We start from the raw sequence: 8,206 nt of genomic DNA, 5'->3' as shown, positions 1-8,206 counted from the left end.
CTTATTATTAATGTCGACAGAATCAAATTTCACAGGATTATGAACGTACCTGAAAGTGGTGCACGGGCTTCATCTTGGGGTTTTCCCCCCCTTTCTCGGCGCCGGACTGTTGATGTCCCTTTCCAGGACCAGGCATATTGTTCAATTATTATAATTTTTGGTCAAAATGGGCAGCTGTAACAGAGGTGAGGGCGCGCTTAGCCTACTTAGCGTTTACCATAAAATGCAACGTACATTTATATTTGTATATGTATATTATTAAAATTTATTTATTATAATATATATATAAAAAAAAAATTCTTAGAGCAGCTGGGATGGTGCCCTCCTGGGAGTTGGTGCACTACGCAGACTGAGTACTCTGCGTATAGGGAGCGGCGGTACTGTATACAACCATAATGTTAAAATTAATTTATATATAAAGGAGTTATTTCCACTCTCTTGCTCTCTTCCTCATAGATCTGATATTAACGTGTTAAATCTTCCCTGCTGCTATCTTCCTGTCTCCTCTTGCATCTGCTCTTAAAGGCGTGAACGCTCCCACGCTCACCATCCCATTCTCTCTCTCTCTCTCCCTCTGTCTCCTTCCCCCTCTCCCCCTAACTCGAGCCAACATCTTGTGATCTGTCTCTGGACGGACACCTTTCCATCTTCCTCTCCTTTGATTCTTTAGGATCTTACCAGGACATTTACACTGGTTCATGTTCTTTGTAGTAACGTACGTCAATGGCACAGGCGTTTGGTCAAACTATAAAAACCCCATCTTTGCTGTTAATAAACAGAGACCTTTCTGACAGACAACGTGTGTGTGTTTGACTGAGTCTCTCCTTCACAACTTTACACATAATGAGTCCCGTAACCGGCTTATACAGCTGTCATGTGACCAACGTATTTAACAGTGAGGAGTCCAGTGGCGTATACAGACGTGAATAGTCGCGTTGAGACCGACGACAGACGGACATATTAGTGGCAGCTGCTGTACTGGTAGCGTGCGAGCGACAGCTGCCAGTGCAATGCGCAATTTGCGGGTACATGTGGAGTGGGAGCTGCCAGTGCCATGCGCACACAGCGGTGACATGTGGAGTGGCATATGCCCGTGGCACAGAAAGATTTTACTCCCTCTCTGAATACCCGCAGCGCAAGAGAGAAAAAAAACGTTGGCTCAGTTGTGAAGCTCGGTGTCATAACAAGAAGCGCATGTGTTACACATGATACTCTGTGCTCGTAAGCCACGACAACGCTCGTTTAAGTAAAAAATTATTAAAAATCTTTAATGCTCCTCTTGTGAAACATTCGTAAACCGCATTACTCGTAATCCGAGGTTCCATTGTACCTGTAACAAATAAATGCTTGAAATTTGTCCAGTCCACCACAGTCACCAGTCAGGCGAACAAGCAAATTGTTATTTTAAAAAATTATAGGTAAAATGTATTATAGGTTATAGAAGGTGAATAGAGTAGGCCAGTTTAGTTAGGCATTCCAAAATCTTACACTCTGCTCCAGCCAGATGCAGTTAATATTGAGGTCAGACTCCGTGTGATGACATCTGGCTTAACATATAAAGTGTACAGACATTGGAGAATATTCATTTTTTTGTACTTCAGCTTAGGAAAGTCCAAAAAAAATTTACATCTGTAAAACTATTACCATCCATACAAAGGTGAATCTTTAGGTACAGTAATCAGGTCAAACTCTAAAAAAGGTTTACACTTACAGTAGACCTGAAGCCCCAGTGTTTTTTGGCACCCTTTAATAAATTTAGGTGAATACATACAGTATTTATGCTACATATGGATACTGTATTAGCTGTACTCTAATCAACATATGAATATATCCACACAGTTCACCGTTTTGAGTGGGAAAATACAAATCACCACATAGCTTTTACTAACAAAAAAATCTGCTCATTATATAATTTCTGATTTTATTTAGCTTTTAAAAAGTGTTAACTAAAACAATGCTTTTGCGCAACGGTTAGAGAGTGCTAAAAACAGACAAGGATATAAAGTGGCTGCCTATTTTTTTCTTGTGTGCTTTCTTCATTAACAACCCTGTTCTGTCTATAATTTGTCCAGTTTGGCCATTACTTAGAGAGAGAATAATGTAAAAAAGCTAAATAAAAATAGCTGAAAATTTAGTATTTACATAGTTCATTTTGTTTAAAACACTCCCTGACTGCTCAGTTAATGTTTAATAAATGTTAAGTTGATAATTTGTTATTAAATCAATTGTTCTGAGCCAAATACAAGAACATGGCTGTCACGAACGGGGTGTACAAGGAGAGAGCCTGGACTAGGGCTAAAGACATGGCAATCAGCTAGACATGGCTTTTAGCTAAACATGGTTAGGGAGCACTTAACCATGGCAGTTAGCTACACATTTATCTAGCTAAGCATGTCTTTAGCCCGACATGCACCAAGCTACACTTACCCAATAGCTCAACACAACACTAGGGAATTGGGGCACAGAAACACAGAGACGGAGGATACCCAGTGGCTAGGCTAGGGGACACTCAAAGGCTAGGCTCACTGGGAAACTAGGGAGGCAGGAAACACAGAAAGGCTAAAGACACAAAGGGGCTATGGCTAGAAGCATGACAGTTAGCACAACATAGATTTTAGCTAAGCACACTCCTAGCCAAACACACCCATCTACTTACCTGCTCTAGCTAAACACACAAGAAAACAGGGGGACAAAAACCACAATACTCACATCACATATAACATGACTGACTCAGCTCCACAAACATAGACAGACAGAACATATACAGAAAACATTGCCAATATGAAAGCCCAAGTCAACACAACTTAAACCAAAATATAAACTAAACACAAACCAAAATACCCACACAAATAACAGTAGTTTAACTAATAATACTCGACCCAGTTTCCCAGACTAAACAGCTATTTATAGATGGACCAATGGCTACCTCGGTCTCAGGTGTACGCTCGCATCACCTGACCGAGGTGCCTTATGGGAAACTGAGTCAGCCAACAAAAACTACAAAGGAAAAACAGCGACCTCTAGTGGTGGTCCCTATGAATGGCCTTGATAATACAGGGTTTTTATTTGAGTTAATACTAAATAGCAGATATCAGATAATAATAACGTAATAAGGTGTTTACATGTTTAATTACTTTTATAAAATACATTAACATTGCAACAATTATTAATCAAAAGTATGCATTGTTTAAACTAAACCAAAATAAAATTTCGACTGTATTTAGAAAATTTTTGTAATGGTTGATTTTAATGCTAACTTGCAAACAATTAATGTGTGGTGCTAAGTTTATCTGGTTATATGCAGTATGAGCATCATCTTATAATTTAATGTGATCTTTACAGACAGAGAAGACGACATATATAGGTAGGTTTTAATAGATCCACAAGTAGTTTACCATCAGCTTTTTCTACACTGTTAAACTCGAATAAGTTGGCAAAACTCAAAAAATTTGAGGCAATTAGTTACATAATTTTTTTAAGTAATGATGTTTCTAGTTTTAAGAGAATGGAACTGTGAGTTTTTCAGTTTGTTGTACTAATTCATATTAATCGTACTGTTGCGTGGGCGGGGCGGCGGCTGACGACCAGCATGCCTTGCGGGAATGTCAGTGTGTTCACCATATTGGGGAAAGGTGTTTTGGTTAGTGGCTTCGGCCCTGTTTGTGTGTGTGTGTGTGTGTGTGTGATGTGTGAAATGTGCTCTGGTTCAGGCTGAAGCTGAATTGGATGTAGGTTCCTGAGTAAAGGTGCTGCTCATGCCATACCTGCTGTGTGCCTAATAAAGTACTCCCAGCCATTGCCTTGGGCAGCAAATAAGCTCACTCGTCTCTCCAGCATTCTTTCCGGCGTAAAAATGCTACATTGGTGTCAGAAGTGGGATGGAGAGTAACGGGTTTGAGCGCACAAAGGAGAACCTTCTGAAAATCCAAGCAGGCCGCCGAGTAGCGGAGCGACTACTCGCACAGAAGAAGCGCTTTCTTACTGTGGGCGCTCGTGGACACCGGCTCCACTGTTTCGCTGCTGCGCTCTGGAGTACTGGGGCAAAGCAAGCGTGTTTGCGGACGGCCTGATTCCGCCTTCAACATCTGCACCGTTGCTGGGGGCTACGTCAAGGTACGGGCGTGTCGCACAGCGCGAGTCCAGGTGGGTGGACGGACTTATTCCCACGGGTTTGTTGTGGGGAATGTCGAGGAGGACTGCGTTTTGGGGTTGGACATTTTGGGTAGATGGGGTGCGGTGCTAAACTTGTCCAGCGGAACTCTGCGTGGTAACTTCGGGGTAGCCAGGTTGCTCGGACCCAAACCACAGCCGGACAGGTTAGCAGCACACACCCGGGGGGCGGAACTTTCGGTAGCAGACCGAGTGGAAAATCTGTGCGCTAACACCGGCGCTTTACCTCGCCGGCCGGGCAGCAAAGCGCGTGGCCGGTACTGCGAGCGAGTGGAGCGCCGTGTCGACGTAGAACCCTCGACGCAGGACGTTCCCCCCGTGCAGTCTTCCAGGCCCTCCGGTGGTGATCAGCCGTCCGAGCCAGCGTGCAGCCGTGTTACTGCGTCACCCAGAGCGTCACCCGCAGTCGCTCCGCCGGTGTCACAGCTGAACTGTGAACCGCTCATCGCCAGGCAGAAGGGCCCCACCCAGCGCTCGCGGGCCCCGCTGCAAGACTTTCGAGTGGGGGCACCTATGGGGCGAATGGACGTGGACACTCACGGCCAGGGGCGAGATTTTGCTGCTGGCGAGCAGGTGTGGGTGTGTTCCTCCGGAAGGAGGAGGAGGGGGCTCTCGGCCGGGCGTGTGTCTCACTGTTTGGGCCCCTGTACGGTAATAGCTCGGCTTTCCGATGTCATCTACTGGGTGCGGTTGGCAGGGCAGGCACGAGTTTTGCTCCATCGGGACCGTCTTGCGCCTTACCAGCCGCACGCCGAGGAAACAGCGAACTCTGTGGAGGCCGGACCGCCTCAGGACTACGTTCGCGTTCATCCCTCACCTGCCAAAGGACGCCGGCGTTCCCACCGCCAGCGCCGACCGCCTCCACGCCTCCGAAACAAAGTTTGTCGTGGTGACCGGGGACGGTCACCGCTCGGGTGGGTGCAGTGTGGCGTGGGCGGGGCGGCGGCTGACGACCAGCATGCCTTGCGGAAATGTCGGTGTGTTCACCATATTGGGGAAAGGTGTTTTGCTTAGTGGCTTCGGCCCTGTTTGTGTGTGTGTGTGTGTGTGTGACGTGTGAAATGTGCTCTGGTTCAGGCTGAAGCTGAATTGGATGTAGGTTCCTGAGTGAAGGTGCTGCTCATGCCATACTTGCTGTGTGCCTAATAAAGTACTCCCAGCATTGGGCAGCATTGGGCCTGTTTGTGTGTGTGTGTGTGTGTGTGACGTGTGAAATGTGCTCTGGTTCAGGCTGAAGCTGAATTGGATGTAGGTTCCTGAGTGAAGGTGCTGCTCATGCCATACCTGCTGTGTGCCTAATAAAGTACTCCCAGCATTGGGCAGCAAATAAACTCACTCGTCTCTCCAGCATTCTTTCCGGCGAAAAAACGCTACAGTACTTTACTTGCATTATCGAGTAGCCTACAGTAACTCATACTATTTAATAGCAATTATATATATTTTTTAGTTGTTGTAAATCAAATACAGTGGAACCCCGGATTACAAGTAACGCGGTTTACGAGTGTTCCGCAAGACGAACGAAGATTTGTAATAATTTTTTACTTAAAAAACAAACCCTTGTCGTAAAAACTGTAAAAAGTTACAACGCTGTCGTGGTTTACGAGCACCGAGTATCATGTGTAACGCATGCGCTTCTTGTTTTGTTTCTTGTTTCACAACTGAGCCAACGGTTTTTCTCTCTCTCGCGCTGCGGGTATTCATCTCCCCTGCTGGGTCTTAGTGCTTGTCTCTTACTGGTATAATCAACATCTGCGTGTGTGTGTTTTTCTTTCTCTTCCGCTGCAGAGTGTGTGTGTTATGTGTGTGCGCGCATATTTTGACACCGCGCCGGTCACACACACACATGCTCTTTCTCTCTTGCCTTTACTGTGTGTCAGTGTTTGAGTGTGTGTGTTTTTCTTTCTCTTGCGCTGCAGAGTGTGTGTGTTATGTGTGTGCGCGCATAATTTGACACCGCGCGGGTCACACACAAACACACACACGCTCTCTTTCTCTCTCGCCTTTACTGTGTGTCAGTGTTTGAGTGTGTGTGTTATGTGTGTGTGTGTTTTTCTTTCTCTTGCGCTGCAGTGTGTGTGTATGTGTGTGTGTGTTTTTTTTCTCTTGCACTGCAGTGTGCGTGTGTAATTCGACACCACGCAGGTTCGCACACACTCTCTCTCGTCGTTAGTGTGTGTCAGTGTTTGAGTGTGTGTGTTATGTGTGTGTGCGCGCACGTAATTTGACACCGTGCCGGTTCACTCTCTCTCTCGCTTTTAATGTGTTTGTGTGTGTGTATGTGTGTGTGTGTGAAACAGAAAGGGGGTGCTTTACTCACACACAACCGGCACGTTGTCAAATTACGCTCGTGCACACACATAACACACACTCAGCAGTGCAGGAGAGAGAAAAACACACACACAGCGCCTGTGCGCATAAATGGAAACACTTATCTGTCGGGATTTTAATTTTTACTTTTTTTAAGGTAACGTGCAGGTTAATTTGTTTTATTTTTTATTTATATTTTGTGTTAATTATTTTTATGGATAAATTTTTTTGTGCTGAGGAACAAATAATTTTAATTTCCATTATTTCTTATGGGAAAATGTGCTTTGATTTACGAGTGTTTTGGAATACGAGCCCGCTTCCGGAACGAATTATGCTCGTAATCCGAGGTTCCACTGTAAATTGTTGCTGGTCTTTTAGCTGCTCCCGGGCAATGGGTCGCTACAGCAGACAATCCGGTCCGCACACAAGATTGGCACAGGTTTTACGCCAAATGCCCTTCCTGACACAACCCTCCCATTTTATCCAGTCTTGGGACAGGCACTTCAACCCGTTGTTAGGAATAAAACTCGGCCCTTTTGCATAGCAGGCGAAAGACTTACCACTGAGCCACCAGTGCCCTATTACCCTGGTGCCGTCAGACACAAAATCGCTAGTCTGAAAGATTTTAAGTTAATAGAACTTTAAGGTGACAGTTATTGTTACTTAAGTACTTACAGAAACTTAGAATATCAAATTTGTTCAGCTAACTTAGTGGTTCTCAAACATTTTCCGTCATTCACCACTTAAGGTGGTGGGTGAATTTTCATGCCCCCCTTGGTAACAAAATAATAACGAAATCGGCCAAGTTTACTATTTATTGAAATATTAATTTCTAAACAAATAAGATCAAATAACACCAAGTTCAAAACACTTGCAATTTGTTATAACAGGCTTACTTTGTCACTTATCTAGAGCTTTCTTTCAAAGAAGTTGAGTGGCTTATTAAAGTGACTGGGGTGTGTTGTCTTTAAGTGTCTTCATAATTTGTTGGATCTCAGTTTAAGACACAAAACACACACGAGTCTCTCCTCTGCCCCACCATCCCTACCGTGAATCCCAGCGCAACATAGGCTTTGTCATGTTTTCCTTTCGGCTGGCTTTTTGGTTGATTAGTGCTGAATCACCTGCTTTTTTGTGGTCCATGTACAGTAACAAATGTATCCATTGACGTTATTATGCTCACTACATACAGTACGCTACTGACCCGGTTTGTGACGGCAATAGAGGTTAGTTTGATATTCGCATATTCGCATCTCCGAATTCAATAGCTGCGTAAATAAACCCACAAATAAGGTGCCCACGTATATTTCCTCTTTACGTTGTCTTTAAACTACATCCGCCTTAAATTATACATGTTCAAAAGCATAAACACCATTACTTCTACGGCGCAATGAATGATTTAGGGATCATCGCAAAATGCCGCACACCAACAAAAAGTGTAAAACGATATTGATCTTACCTTCTGTACAGCGCCTGAAGGATCAAAAAGCAACTTTGTTGCCACACTGGAAACTAGAAATGCCAGACTAGTGTCACATCTGGGCCACCTCAGTCCTGGGGAGTAAGATCGGGCTCACCGGATTACTGAGCCGTGGCCTTTTGTCTCCCCCTAGTGTGTCTGTGTCGGTACTGTTTCCCCATTCATTTAATCAAACACTAAACAAATATCACCTGTGTCTACCTCCTGTGTCACGCTATTTAACCCAGCCGAACCCATACCACCTCGTCT

This window comes from Clarias gariepinus, chromosome 2 (genome assembly GCF_024256425.1).
Source record: "Clarias gariepinus isolate MV-2021 ecotype Netherlands chromosome 2, CGAR_prim_01v2, whole genome shotgun sequence".
NCBI lineage: Eukaryota > Metazoa > Chordata > Actinopteri > Siluriformes > Clariidae > Clarias > Clarias gariepinus.
Note: the sequence above shows the minus strand (reverse complement) of the source record.